The sequence below is a fragment of the Lepus europaeus genome, chromosome 10, assembly GCF_033115175.1.
Source record: "Lepus europaeus isolate LE1 chromosome 10, mLepTim1.pri, whole genome shotgun sequence".
NCBI lineage: Eukaryota > Metazoa > Chordata > Mammalia > Lagomorpha > Leporidae > Lepus > Lepus europaeus.
The window spans coordinates 123213061-123226698 of record NC_084836.1 but is presented as its reverse complement, the minus strand read 5'-3'; positions in this window follow the sequence as shown (position 1 = coordinate 123226698).

Sequence of the window (13638 nt, the reverse complement as noted above, 5' to 3'; positions counted from 1 at the left end):
GACAAGCATCCCTTAGGTTGGCGTGCATTTTGCACCAAGACCTGGGCAAGGGACGTGGACTTCGCCTGCAGGGACAGCGATGCAAAGTGTCCTTTCAGCAGGATGCATCCACATTGGAAACGTTTGAGTTTAAGGAAAGAGAGGACTATGGGATGAGGAGGCTGGGTTGGGCAGCACTGAACCAGCAAGTACTCCTTGGTGGTCATCAGGACCCAGAAGCCCCGAGGGCAGAGACGGGGCCCTGCCGGGGGTGCAGGAACCTCGTGGCCGGCTGAGAGCAGCAGAGGCCGAGCTCAGAGACTGGAAGTGACTAGGAAGGCGCGAGGCCCTTCCTGCGGCAGCTTCCCAGGCTCCTCCTTGCCACCCGCCCTGGAGGGGAGCAGAGCCCCACAGCAGGACCACGCCGGCCGCAAGCACACAGCTCAGGGCCCCTGCAGCCTGCGTGGCCTCCTCTGAGGTCAGCGCCCTCGGCTCGGCCCCAGGCTGCGCCCTGGCCCCGCCCAGCCACACACGGACACTCCCACTTGGGCTCCCAGATCCCAGGGGCTGCAGTCACAACACCTTGCCCAAGAAGCTGTAGACCCCGTGGCCCAGGAGGGCCTTGCACGAGCTATACGCCACCAGAGCTCCGAACTGCCCCCAGAGCAAATCAACTTCCGTGAAACCCTGGAAATTGGCAAAGCGTCCATGAATGGTTGCCATGGCTGCAGGCATCCTAGGAGACCCGATCCTGGTCTGTGGCTGGGTGCCGAGAACACAGCACATCCTCCCGGCCGTGAGGCTTTCACTGAGCTATTGCCCTCACGGTCTCACCTTCCGCATTTGTAAAATGGGCTGAATAAAGGCCACCTCCCTCAAGTTCATTTTCACGAGATTAAATGAGATAAAGTAGGTGAAATCCTCGGCTCTTAGAAAGCTTCAATAATGTTCACTGTGAGAAAACAAACTGAGGTTCAAAAGCGCTACATCTCCCTGTAGCCCTTCCCTAATCGGGAAGAAGACCCCAGAGGGGTCTCCCATGAGACCCAATGCTCAAAACCCACCAGCAAAGGCCAAGAAACTGCCCCAGCCAAGCAGAGCCCCAGGAGCAGGGGTCGCGATCTCAGGGCTCACTGGCTGGGGAGAAGCTAAGCCTAGGCTTCAGCCAAGGACAGTGGTCAGCACTGGTTTCTTAGTTGGAACAGATGTGTCACTGTGGTCAGGAGCTCGATACCAGGGAAGACTGGGCATTCGGTAGATGAGTTTGGCACCTGCTCTGTAAGCCTAAACTATTCTTAAATAAAACAGTTATCCAAAAAAAGCAGCACAAACGCAGCTCTCTCCCAAAGGCACACCCCGGCATTAGACCAGGCGAGGCTGGGCCCCAGTTCCGTGGGACTGGCAGCCTCCACGCCAGCCCCCTGGGGCTGTACCTGGCGTCACTGTTGAAGACAGCGACAGTGCAGCAGCCGTTCTAACTGCCCTGGTCATTCAGGGGAGCCACGGGAAGGAGACAGCGGAGAGAGAGGACAGGGACAGCACCTGCTCGACAACACGCCACAAGAGACGCCCTGGAGGGGTCCAGGACGGGCCTGTCCCTCCGCAGCCCAGGCACTCACCCAACAAGGCCGCATCTCTTCCCAGAATGACCGGGAGCCCTGGCAGGCAGTGACCGTGGCATCGCCCGTCTGTGCTTCCGCCGGGGGCAGCCCAGGAGCACCTGCAGCCCTGGCTTCGTGGTGCCGATTGGGGCAGATCTAGCCGGGCCCTCGCCTCGCTCTGCCCAGACTCTGCACGCCTCGTCTCTCCCAGGAACTCGAGTGCCACCTCGCTCGGTTTCGGATGCAGTGAGGCGGAAGGCGCTCGGCCTCGGCGCCTGCTGCCTGCCCTTGGCGACGGCGCCACACAGCTGCTGGGCACGGCCCCCGACTCCCCCTCTCCCCTGGCGGAGCCCACAGACTCAGCTGGGCGCTGACCTCAGGGCACTTCTGTCGGGTCGTGGGGGCAGGATTTCACCTCGAGCCTCACCCTCCCCACCTGGACGCCCCATTTATATTCCACTCGCGCCTGGACACAGGGGCACGGCCACCGTCGCTGGAGGAGAGCCCGCTGGGTCCGAGCGTCTCAGGGAAGGAAAGTGGTGCTGTGCACAAGAGCGGGGGCAGGGGCGGCCCTCACCCCCCACCAGGAGCCCGGGCTGATCAATGCCCCTTTGCCTTTTTGAGTCCAGAGTTCAACGAGAGTGGGGAGACTGAGGCAGGGTGGGCACAGGGCCCTTGCTGGGCTGCGTTGCCTCGTTCGGCCGAGAGCCCGAGCTCCCGCTGACCCCTCTGGCCTGCCTCCTGCTCCCCTGGCCCTGAGGAGCAGCGAGGGCAAGCGGCCGGATGTGTCTCAGGAGGTCCCCTCCGCCTGCGTCGGCCCCCAGCTCTTTGCTTCTGATGGAGGCCCCGGATGGAAGGGAGTGTTTCCAGAGACAAAGAAAATGCAATCCGCGGAGCGACAGCTGCGCTGTGGGCAGGCCTGGGAACCGCTGGGTCTCCCTTCCGGGCTGCCAGCTGGTTTAGTGCAGAGTTTCCAGGAGCCTGGGGATCTCGACTGGGGGACCCGAAGAGGGTTAACAGGCTCCTCCCATCTGACCAGGGAATCTCTTTCCAGCACTGGGCCGTCGTGCGGGAGCCAGGGGCCCGAAGTCCTTTCACGCCACCTTCGTCCTTGGAGTCTGCAGCAGCCAGCCAGGGGCTGCGGCCGAGTCTCCCACCCCCGCTTTGCCGGATTACCCGGGGTGGCGGCAGGCCAGGGCCACCCATCTCATTCTCTGTGGGACGTGTGTCTCCTCCAAAATTGGCAGCTCGGGTTGAGCAGAAACATCAATTTTTAGTGATTTCAAAGCCTCACAAACATTAACATCAGAGGCTCCCAATCCAATAGCTGGGCTGCCGTCTTTGGTGACATAAAAACGCACACGGCCATTATCTCTCCCTGGGTGGTCACACATCCCTCCTGGCACAGCCAGGTCAGGAGATGGGCACCTCAACCGTCGCTTGCACACGTGTGTCTTCCTTAGCACCAGGGGTCCTCGGGAACTTCTCTGAAGTCCTTCTGCTTTGAGAAATCTCAGAACTCGCCTCGCTGCCTTCCACCTTTCCTTCTGACCGACGGGTACTTCCCCAAGCTCACAGAGACATGCGAGGTTCAAGGCCAGGTCTTGGGCGACCTCTGCGTGGAGGGCCGTTGTCCAATACGGCTGCTAGCGACCTGCTCATTTTCATCGCCATTTTCGTGGCCTGAGAACAGACGATGGCATGGAAATTAAGTAATCGCAGGGGAAATAGATGACTCTGGACTTTTTTTTTTTTTCACTTTAAAGATGGCCAAATGTAATATACTCCAAGTTTGGTTAAAGTGCTTTTATTGTCTCAACATCATTTGTGGGAAATGCAGTTTCCCCAGGCACCAGGAGACTCACGGAAGAGACAGAGGATTGTAGCAGACGCATGGGCAGCGACGCTGGGCTCCTCTGTCCACGGCCCCCACCCTGCTGCTCTCCGTCTGCTGCAGCCAGGCGGTGTGGACCACCCCACCCATCTCCCTCTGGGGGAGTTACCCCTCCCTCTCACACTGGGCTGGCCCAGTTGCCCCAAGTCACGGTGCCCTGCCCGTGGCTAGTGGGAGGGGGCCCAGGGCTGGAACTCGGGCTGTGGCAGTTTCCAGGAGCTCCCCCGCTCTTCCCTCCACCCCATCCTCTGAGTGCTGACCAAAACGACACAAGAAGGGGAAGGGTTGGGCTGTCTCTCACCAGGGGTGCTGAGCTGAGGCACAGGGAGCCCAGCTCTGCCCTCGCTCTTGCCCTCCCCCGCCTCCTGCAGCCTCCACACCAAGGGCGTAGCCCCTGGGTCACCCTCCTGGGCCCAAAGCTCCTGACACCGGATGGATCTCCTGGCTCCTTCCTCCCCGGAGCAGCAGCTGGAGGTCCTCCCAGGCACCTGCGGGCTCCCGTCTCCCTCCTCTGATGCCGGCCCAGGATGAGGAGAGGGTGGCAACACTCGGCGAGGGATGGTGCGCTCTGGGCCGGCTCCTGTCCCAGCTCTGTCCCTCCCACTGCGACCCTGGTGAGTCACACAGACTCTCTCCTCTAAGCTGCAGGTGAGGCTCCGATTCATCTCACAGGACCGCTTTCAGGACTAACGCTTGACCTGGGCAAAGCACCTAGAGCAGAACTTGGCCGGAATATCCACCTAATGGGAGTTCGCTAACCTATTCTTATGGTTCCGCAGTTATTGTTATTCTCAAAAGGTAAAATTTCAGCAGTTAAAGATCGAATTGGCTTTGATTAATTTGCAGGGATACTGTGGAAAGATTACAAGAGGAGCTTCAGTGAGCTGGGCAGGGTGGGTCAGGATGAAGTGCTTCTTACATTAGACAGACACACTGGGAAGACTCGAGGGTGCACGTTATAATCTCCAGTTTATTAAAAAATCACAAAAGGGGACATAAAACAAGCTAAAAGAGGAGAATACAAAATAATAAAAATGTATCGATTCACACGAGGGCAGGGGGAGAAGAAGGAATGGAGAAAAAGAAAACCAGTAGTGCCAAAGCTTATGTAAAGCCTAAATGGACGAGCGCTCCCATAGCACAAGAGCTTCTGGGCTTCTGAGCAGTCGTAACGAGAACGCGCGCAGCACCTTCAGCCCCAAAGTCCTCAGGTGCCCAGAAGGCGGAGACTTCGTCCCGGGAGGCTGCCTGGGAGGCCGTCGGTTCCCTGGGGGCTGCCCGCAGAGGAAGCTCTGAGCAGGTTGCTCAGCAAAGCCTGGGTAGAGTCCCTCTTCCTCCACATGTCCCACCTTCCCCCAGGCCAAGGCCACAGGGCCCCTGGTCTTGGTCTTGAACCTCCAAGCTGTGAGGAAATAGATTTTTCTCTGGCCTCAGGTATGTAATTGCAGGAATGAGAAGCCGACCAGTACAGCACACTTTGTCCATGAAGGCAGGGGCAGGTTGAACAGTAAACACAGAAGAAACAGGGCAGGCACACACTGACCAGAACAGCAGTGACCGACTACACTGGTGTGCAAAGTCAACCTGAAAGACGCGTCCTTGGGGCTGGCATTGTGGTGCCAAGGGTGAAGCCACCACCATGACACCAGCATCCCAAGGTGGACGCCGGGTCAAGTCCCGGCTGCTCCACTTCCAGGCCAGTTCCCTGCTAATGCACCTGGGAAAGCAGCAGAAGATGACCCAGGTGGGTCCCTGCACCCACGTGGGAGACCCAGACGGAGTTCTGGATGCCTGGCTTCAGCCTGGCCCAGCCCAGGCCATCGGGGAGTGAACCATGAGCCAGCAGATGAAGGACCTCTCTCTCTCTCTCTCTCTCTCTCTCTCTCTCTTTCTCTTTCAAATAAGTAAATCTTTAAAAAGAAGCAGCAGCAGCTCTGATGGAAACAAAGGGGGACATCTCACAGCAGAGAATCTATTAGAAAGGTGTGACAATCCCACATTTGCATACACCTAATTACCATATATTCAAAATATGTAAAGCAAAGCTTGATAGAAACAAAAGAAAAGTCTACGATTTCTGTGATATGTTTTACCACACATCTCTGAGACGATAATGAAGGAAGCAGACAAATGCCAGGAAAGCTGACAGAGGCTGTGCGCCGTGATGACACACGTGACGACACACGTGACGTGTCGCATGCGGAGAAACAACCCCCAACAAGTGCGGAACTTGCAGAGTTTTAAATTTTACCACCCTTGCACCTGCACACACCACACACAAACTCCTATCCATGACCAAAGCACAGCTAAGCCACACTTAGATGGCGACTGTGGTCTTCAGGGTACGCCCCAGGAGGAAGGAAGCTGAACACCAGTAGTCAGACCATTACCGCTACCAAACTGCATTGGAAACAACGCTGAATTCCAGGGAGAAGGCAAGGACTGTACGGCAAAATCGGATTGCCACTGGGTAGGAGCCGGTGCATGAGTTTCTTGAGAAAACTATAAATAACCTTGGTCAATGTTCACCGAGGGTGACCGGCAAGTCAGACAGAAAGAACGAATTACCAGGGTCAAGAATCTGAGAGCAGAAGCCCCGCAGAGGGAGAATTAGCCGAAGAATATTATGAATGAATTTACTCCGCGAGTATGGACATTCACGTGAAACTGGCAATTTTCCAGCAAACACCACTTTCCAAAACTGACCAAATACGAAACGGAAAATCTGCAACCTCCATGTCCACTGAAGAACTCCGGCCCCGAGGCTTCCCTGGTAAAGTTTTCTAACGAGCAATTAAGGAAGAGATAACGTCGTCCTTACGTAAGCTCTTCAGAGAACAGGAAGGGCTTTGCCGCGTGTGCAGATGAGATCAGACTAATCCCACAGCAAAACCCAGCCAGGACATCAAGGGAAGGAAAACCCCAGGCCAATCCCACCTCACCACCTTCTTACCAGTCTCACTGGTGACACACAGAGGGGATGATAAAATATGAGCCACCGTGGCCAACCTGGGCTGATTCCAGAGCACACGATTGGTTTCACATTGGAAAGAAAAGCGTAACTCATCCGGCAGTGACCTGAGCCGGGCCAGGCTCACAAGGCCAGGGCCCAGCCCTTGCAGGACCACTGTCACTTCAGGCAGCGCTGCACGTCCCCAGGCGAGCGGCCCCAGCTGGCTGCAGGCTCTGGGGGCTCCAGGAGCCCCTTAGCCCACAGCTGACTCAGGGAACTCAGGGAGGTGCTGTGTTTGCAATTGAGACATTGTTACACTAAAGGATGCAAACTAAGGCCAGCCCACAGCAACACACAATTTGGTCTGGGGGGCTCTGGAGGGGTCGCACTAGGGAAGTTCCATGCATGTCCTCCCCACAGGTCCTGGGCAGCCTCACGTCTTCCCAGCTGCACTGCCTGATGGCACCCAGATCAGTGCCGACCTGGGGAGCTCACCCGAGCCACCAGGGTCCAGGGTCCTCGCTGGGGCTCCAGGCCGGCTGCCCACAAGGCTGAGTCCTGGTCTCCAGATCCTCCAGGGCTAACACCTCCAGTGTCTGACCCCTGCAGAGGTTGGCACTGATGTGGTCCCCAAGCCCCCATCGCCACCTGCACCCACAGACGCCCACCGACCCTGACACAAGGACCCTGCTAAGGGGAGAACATCTCACGGACACCCGGAGCCTCCCCTTTGCCAGGGGAAACAACCAGAACTCTGCTTGGGTAGAGGTAACTCTTCCCTACACAACCCCATGTGCGGAGCAAAGGAGGAAATGACGTGGCCCTCTCAATATATGCCTGCGAAAACTCAGCGTCATTCGGCTTTAGAAAGAAATCTTAGCAAATCGGAATAGAAAGAACCTTCCCTAATCCGATAAAGTGGCTATGACAAATAATTACCTGCATCACGCTTAGCCTAACGCGTTCCCCTGGGACTGGAAACAAGACGTGGAGAGTCACGGTTCAAACGGCTTGAGGTCCTGCCTGGGACGGTCAACAACAAATACATAAAAGCTGCAACCATTTGAAAGGAAGAAAAAACCTTCTCCTATCTGATATTGATAGAGAGAAAATCCAAAATTCTGCACAATCTAATGGAATTGGAAAGAGAATTCAGTATCAGTGCTACATACATGGCCACTGCCACAGAGGGATGCTTGTGGCACACATATATAACATATATACATCACACATGTTAACATATACATACATGTTAACATACATGTTAGTGTATCCAGGTAGATAGATTTTGTATGCCAGTAACAGTGAACTAGAAATTGAAATGGAAAGAATGGATAATATTTGCAACATCAGTGGTAATATCAATATCCAGGAACAAATCTAGCAGAAGACGCACAAGCCTTTTATAGAGAAAAATTTTTAAAAGAAGAAAATTTAGGCCATCGAGATAAGTGGAAGGATACATCACATTGGTGGGTTATCAGATTTGTTACAGAAAGGTGCAATTCCACCAAAATTGTAGCGGGGTTTTTTGTTTGTTTTTAAGAAACTGACAAGGCCGGCACCGTGGCTCAACAGGCTAATCCTCCGCCTTGCGGCGCCGGCACACCGGGTTCTAGTCCCGGTCGGGGCACCGATCCTGTCCCGGTTGCCCCTCTTCCAGGCCAGCTCTCTGCTGTGGCCAGGGAGTGCAGTGGAGGATGGCCCAAGTGCTTGGGCCCTGCACCCCATGGGAGACCAGGAGAAGCACCTGGCTCCTGCCATCGGATCAGCGCGGTGTGCCGGCCGCAGCGGCCATTGGAGGGTGAACCAACGGCAAAAGGAAGACCTTTCTCTCTGTCTCTCTCTCACTGTCCACTCTGCCTGTCAAAAATAAAAAAAAAAAAAGAAACTGACAAATGGCTCCTAAATGTATGTATCGAAACAACAAAGAAACAGGAGCCGTGGCAGACGTTGGGGTGGAATTCTTGTGTGGCTGGGATGGACGTGGCAGGCGTGTGGCGCTGGGTAAGGGAATTCCAGGACTGGCTGACTGGTGACATGGGCTGTCCTGTGTGACCCAGGGTTCAGCCACATTCTCCGTCTCTGCCTGTTAGATGCTGGCAGCGGCCTCTCCATACACGTGCTAAAATAATAAATAAATAAAAGTCTCCAGGAATTGCAAAATCCCCCTGGTGGGGGGGCAGAACGACCTCTGGTTGCAAACTACTGGAAGAGACCAAGAAACGGAATGGGGAACGGGCAGCGAACCACAGAGGCAGAGCTTTGATTGATGACCAAGAAGACACCATGGACCAAAGTCAACGCCGAGTGACTTGGGGTGGGACTGTGAAAGGTGGGAAATATACAGAGTGAATCTTCCGGGCTTTGGGGCAGGCACAGATCCCTTAAATAGGACAGGTGAGAGCTCGTGCCAACAAGGGGGAAGACGATACATTGGCGTTTATTAAAATGTAGCACGTCTGTCCAGAAATGACACGTCTTGAGCCTAAAACGGCAAGCCCCCAAGCTGGAGAAGACATTTCTCACAGAAATAGCTGATGCGGGCTCCTCTCCAGAATAGAAAATGAGCTCACACGAGAGGAGAAAGGCAGGCAGCCCAATACAAAGTCGGCAAGTGATTGGAGAGACTTTTGGATGCGAATGACCACACGGTAGGTGACTGGAAAGAGTGCAGCCCCATCATTCATGGACAGGGTGCAAGCAACAGCCACCAGGGTGCCTCACCGGACAAGGGGGTCCCCGCAGCCGGAGCTCACCAGAGAAACAGGGTACAGAGGGACAAACGGCGAACACGGAAGTCAGACAGGGCCTGGTGCTGTTGAGAACTGAAGCAGCCACAACCCCCCCATGACGCCAGGGGAGCTGGTATGGGAGCAAGCTCTGTGCAGAGCCCACGACAGCTGGCGAGGGCCTCCCGTGCCCCGCGCAGTCCATCAGCCGACAGCCCAGGGCCCCAGGCTCGGAGAAGGTTGAGGGCTGAGGCTCACAAACCTTTCCAGGGAATTACATGGTTGATGGGAGTGACACACACTCTGGGTGGCACTGCACCAACACCTGCGGGATAAGAAGGAACAAGAGCCGGCGAGGGTGACTCCGCGGCGTTGTTGGCCACCCACAGCCCCCGCAGCACGAGATGTGTGGTTGGTGGCATCTCGCCAAGCCTGCACCACGGTGGCTCGGCTTCTCCCCCGCCTGCCCCGCCCTTCCTTCTCCGGGTTCCTCCTGAGGGGGCCCCTGCTGAGACTTGGCCCCCCAGGGCCCCGGCCCACGAGGACTGAGATGCACGTGCGCACACAAGGGTGCCCAGGAGAAACGGAGCCAAGGGTAGCGTGGTGCAGCCATTCTGAAATCCATGCAGTATTTTCTTTTTTGATTTATTATACTTTCTTACGCTTTTTAAAAATTATAACAGACGTGTAGAAAATATAGCTATTCCTGGGGTACCATGTCATGTGCTGGTGCACGTGTACAGCGTATGATGTGCAGTGAGGGTAAACACATTTATCTCTTCAAACATCTGACATTTGTTAGTGGAGAAAGCGCACACCAGCCGTGCACTGGAACCCAGCCCTCCCTACTGCTCCTACTGCTACAGCCATGCCTTCTCACGTCGGGCATTTTCCCTGAGTTTGCTGAAGCCCGCGACACACAGTTTCACATATTTTGGAGCCAAAGTAAGCATATTCTTTATCTCCATTCTCCCATGAACTTTCTAGAGTCCTTGAACCCCCACCAGAGTCGTGGATAAGGTGCCCCCGCAGCCCTGGTCTGACGGCCATCGACAGCTTCCCGGAGGAGCCCTCGCCTCCCCTTGGCTGGAAAGCCACAGTGCTCTGCGAATGAGCACACTGCAACCACACGCTCCCGGAGCGGCTCTCGCACACGAGGAGCGGACACAGGAGCCACGGGAGACCAGGAACGCGGCCTGTGTGTGTCCACCGGGCATCAGGTTCAAGGATCAGAATCCCTGGCGAGGCTGGCGCTGTGGAGTACAGGTTAAGTGGCTGCCTGCAATGCCAGCATCCCAGATGGACGCCGGTTCCAGTCCCGGCTGCTCCACTTCTTCTTTTTTTTTTTTTTTTTTTTTTTTTTTGACAGGCAGAGTGGACAGTGAGAGAAAGGTCTTCCTTTGCCGTTGGTTCACCCTCCAATGAGCACCACAGCTGGCGCGCTGCGCTGGTCCGAAGCCAGGAGCCAGGTGCTTCTCCTGGTCTCCCATGGGGTGCAGGACACAAGCACTTGGGCCATCCTCCACTGCACTCTCGGGCCATAGTAGAGAGCTGGCCTGGAAGAGGGGCAAGCTGGACAGAATCCGGCGCCCCGACCGGGACTAGAACCCGGTGTGCCGGTGCCGCAAGGCGGAGGATTAGCTTATTGAGCCATGGTACCAGCTTCCGGCTGCTCCACTTCTGATCCAGCTCCCTGCTAATCTGCCTGGGAAAGGCAGCGGAATGTGGCCCAAGTATTTGGGTCCCTGAGAGATCCAAAGGAAGCTCCTGGCTCTTGGCTTTGGCCTGGCGCAGTGCTGCATCTGGGGAGCTGATGGAAGATCTCAATTCTCTCTCTTTCTCTCTGTCTCTCTCTCCCCCTTCTATCACTGTAACTCTCACTTTCAAAATAAATATGTTGAGAGAAAGAGAGAGACAGAGAGAGAGAGAGAGAGAGATCCCTGGCTGTAGACTTCCCCACGGCTCAGTGACTCGGAGGGGGCGGGAGCACCCCAGACCCTGGCAACCTTCCCTCTCATTCTTTGGGGAGGTCAGTTATCATTCACTGTGTAAACACTACTTATGGATGTGATAGTGGAACAAAGCCTTTTTTTTTTTTTTTTTTTTGACAGGCAGAGTTAGACAGTGAGAGAGAGAGAGAAAGGTCTTCCTTTCGTTGGTTCACCCCCAAGTGGCCGCTACGGCTGGCACAGTGTGGCTGACATGCTGTGGCTGGTGTGCTGCGCCGATTCGAAGCCAGGAACCAGGTGCTTCCTCCTGGTCTCCCATGTGGGTACAGGGGCCCAAGCACTTGGGCCATCCTCCACTGCACTCCCGGGCCACAGCAGAGAGCTAGACAGGAAGAGGAGCAACCGGGACTAGTACCTGGTGCCCCAACCGGGACTAGAACCCGGGGTGCTGGCACCACAGGTGGAGGATTAGCCTAGTGAGCCGCGGTGCCGGCCACAAAGTCGATTTTTAAAAGTGATCTTATTTTCACACATTCAGTAGCAAATTATGAGCCTGTACAGCTCGCAGCGAGGTTCCGGAGGATCTTTATGGGGTTCCTCTCCAGCGTTTTGTTTTCCCTCAGGTCCGTTTGTGCATCCAAGTGTAAGGGGGTCCCCATAGCGCTGTCCCCACGCTGAGCGGCCAGCCAGTCCAGCGAGAAGTACTTCGGGTCAGTGCTGGAGCCCCAGACGTCCTGGGCAGCTACGGCTTGGACCTCCCCACCTGAACCGTTCGCTCAGTACTGACTCAGCATCTTCAAGCTTGGCTCTGGGATGAAGCCGTGGACAAAGCAGGCGTGGCCCCACTCCCCGGCACCTGCACCTGCAGCCCGGCGAGGGCTCACAGCCGGAAGCTGTCACCCATAGTTCACCTGGGAGCCTGTGGGCCCCCGGGGGAAAGCTGTGCCACTCGTGATAAAATAATCTTTTGAGATCATGGCCGGTGGTAGGAGAGGAGGCAGACGCGGCAGGAAGACCTCGGCTTCCGCCTGTGCCCGAACACAGCACGCAGGCACCAAGGAGTCCACTGTGCACAGCCGGGACTGCAGGGCTGGGCTGCCGGGACCACACTGTGCGAGTCTGGATTTCGCTCCAGCCTGCCGGAGACGGCCTCAGAGTCCTACTTAATCCAGTCCTTTCCAAAGTAAAGAAATTTGACATTTCTCATATCCCTTGGTTCGGAGATAAACGTCCTCGCGCCACAGCATCAGCACGAGAGCAGCACGGAGAGGGAGCCGCAGGGAGGGAGCCGCAGCCGAGGCCGAGCCGGGGTCCCAAGGACAAGGGCACAAACCAGCAGTAAAGGCGGGCAGAGCCTGGTGCTCAGGGACATGCGGGCATCCAGCCCCCAAACGGCCATCTCGCCATCTCGTAAGGACCCGGCCAGTGGTCAGCAGAGTGCCCAGCAAGGTGCCGCCCCCTGCAGCCTCCTTTAACCACAGCTGGGCTGCGTGGCCCCGTGGAAACACCTCCCCGGCCCCGCAGAGGCCACAGCTGGCAGCCTGCTCCCAGCCCTCCCCGGGAAGTGGACGCTGCGACAGCCCGCACACCAGCCAGGGTGCCCAGGGTCCTGGAGCTGAGCACAGGCAGGCGTCACCCTCCTCAGGACAGGGGTGGGCGGTGCCACTGTCCAGAGCCCCCCGACTCCCGACTTCCACTCCCAGGCCCGGGGATAACGAGAGGGTTCTGCCCAGGGAGTAGAAAATGCAACTAATTTCTGCCTCCCTCTTAATGAGATAAAATCAGAGAGATAAAGCAAAAAGTATGGTCAATGCGGGCTATTAATTAGGAAGATCTAAATAAATCTTCTGCCCTAATTCCCTTGTAGTGGAAAAGTCAGAATGTGTATTCATTAAAACGAGGTTCTCAGCGCGGCCCCCGCCGTGCGGATGTCAGGGGTTTTAGCTGTGCCTCCTGCGCGTGAATAAATCGTTCTAGCCACAGGGTTTGCATATTTCTCTTAGGAAAGCCTTAACGTTCATGCAATTCAAATTGCCACTCAGCTGTCTGCAATGTCACTGACAACTGTCCCCTTCACACGGGCACGCTCCGCTAATACCAGAGGCGCGTGGGGCCCAGGGGAGCTGAGCTGAGGGCTCTGGACACAGCGGGCGGCGGCCTCGGCCACAACCGCGGCATGGGGAAGGAAGAGCTGTCATGACCCAAGGCGCTCGGCCAGCAGCGAGGGGCGGACGACCAGGGCGGCCGTGTCTCTGTGAGCCAGTCCCACGGGGGCGGCGTCGAAAGGGCAGGCCAGGTTGGTTTCAGAAGCACGGTGAAAACCTCACGCGTGGAGCAGGTTGTCATGCAGCTGGCTGAGGCCTCGGAACACACACGGCCACGTGGGGAAGGCCGCAGCCGAGGGTTCGGCAGTGCCGAACTGCAGGGAATGTACAGGGAAGGACGATAATATGACACCCTGAAGGAGAACCCCAGGGGAGCAGCGCTGTGGCAGAGCGGGCTAAGCCACCACCTGGGGCCGGCAGCTCTT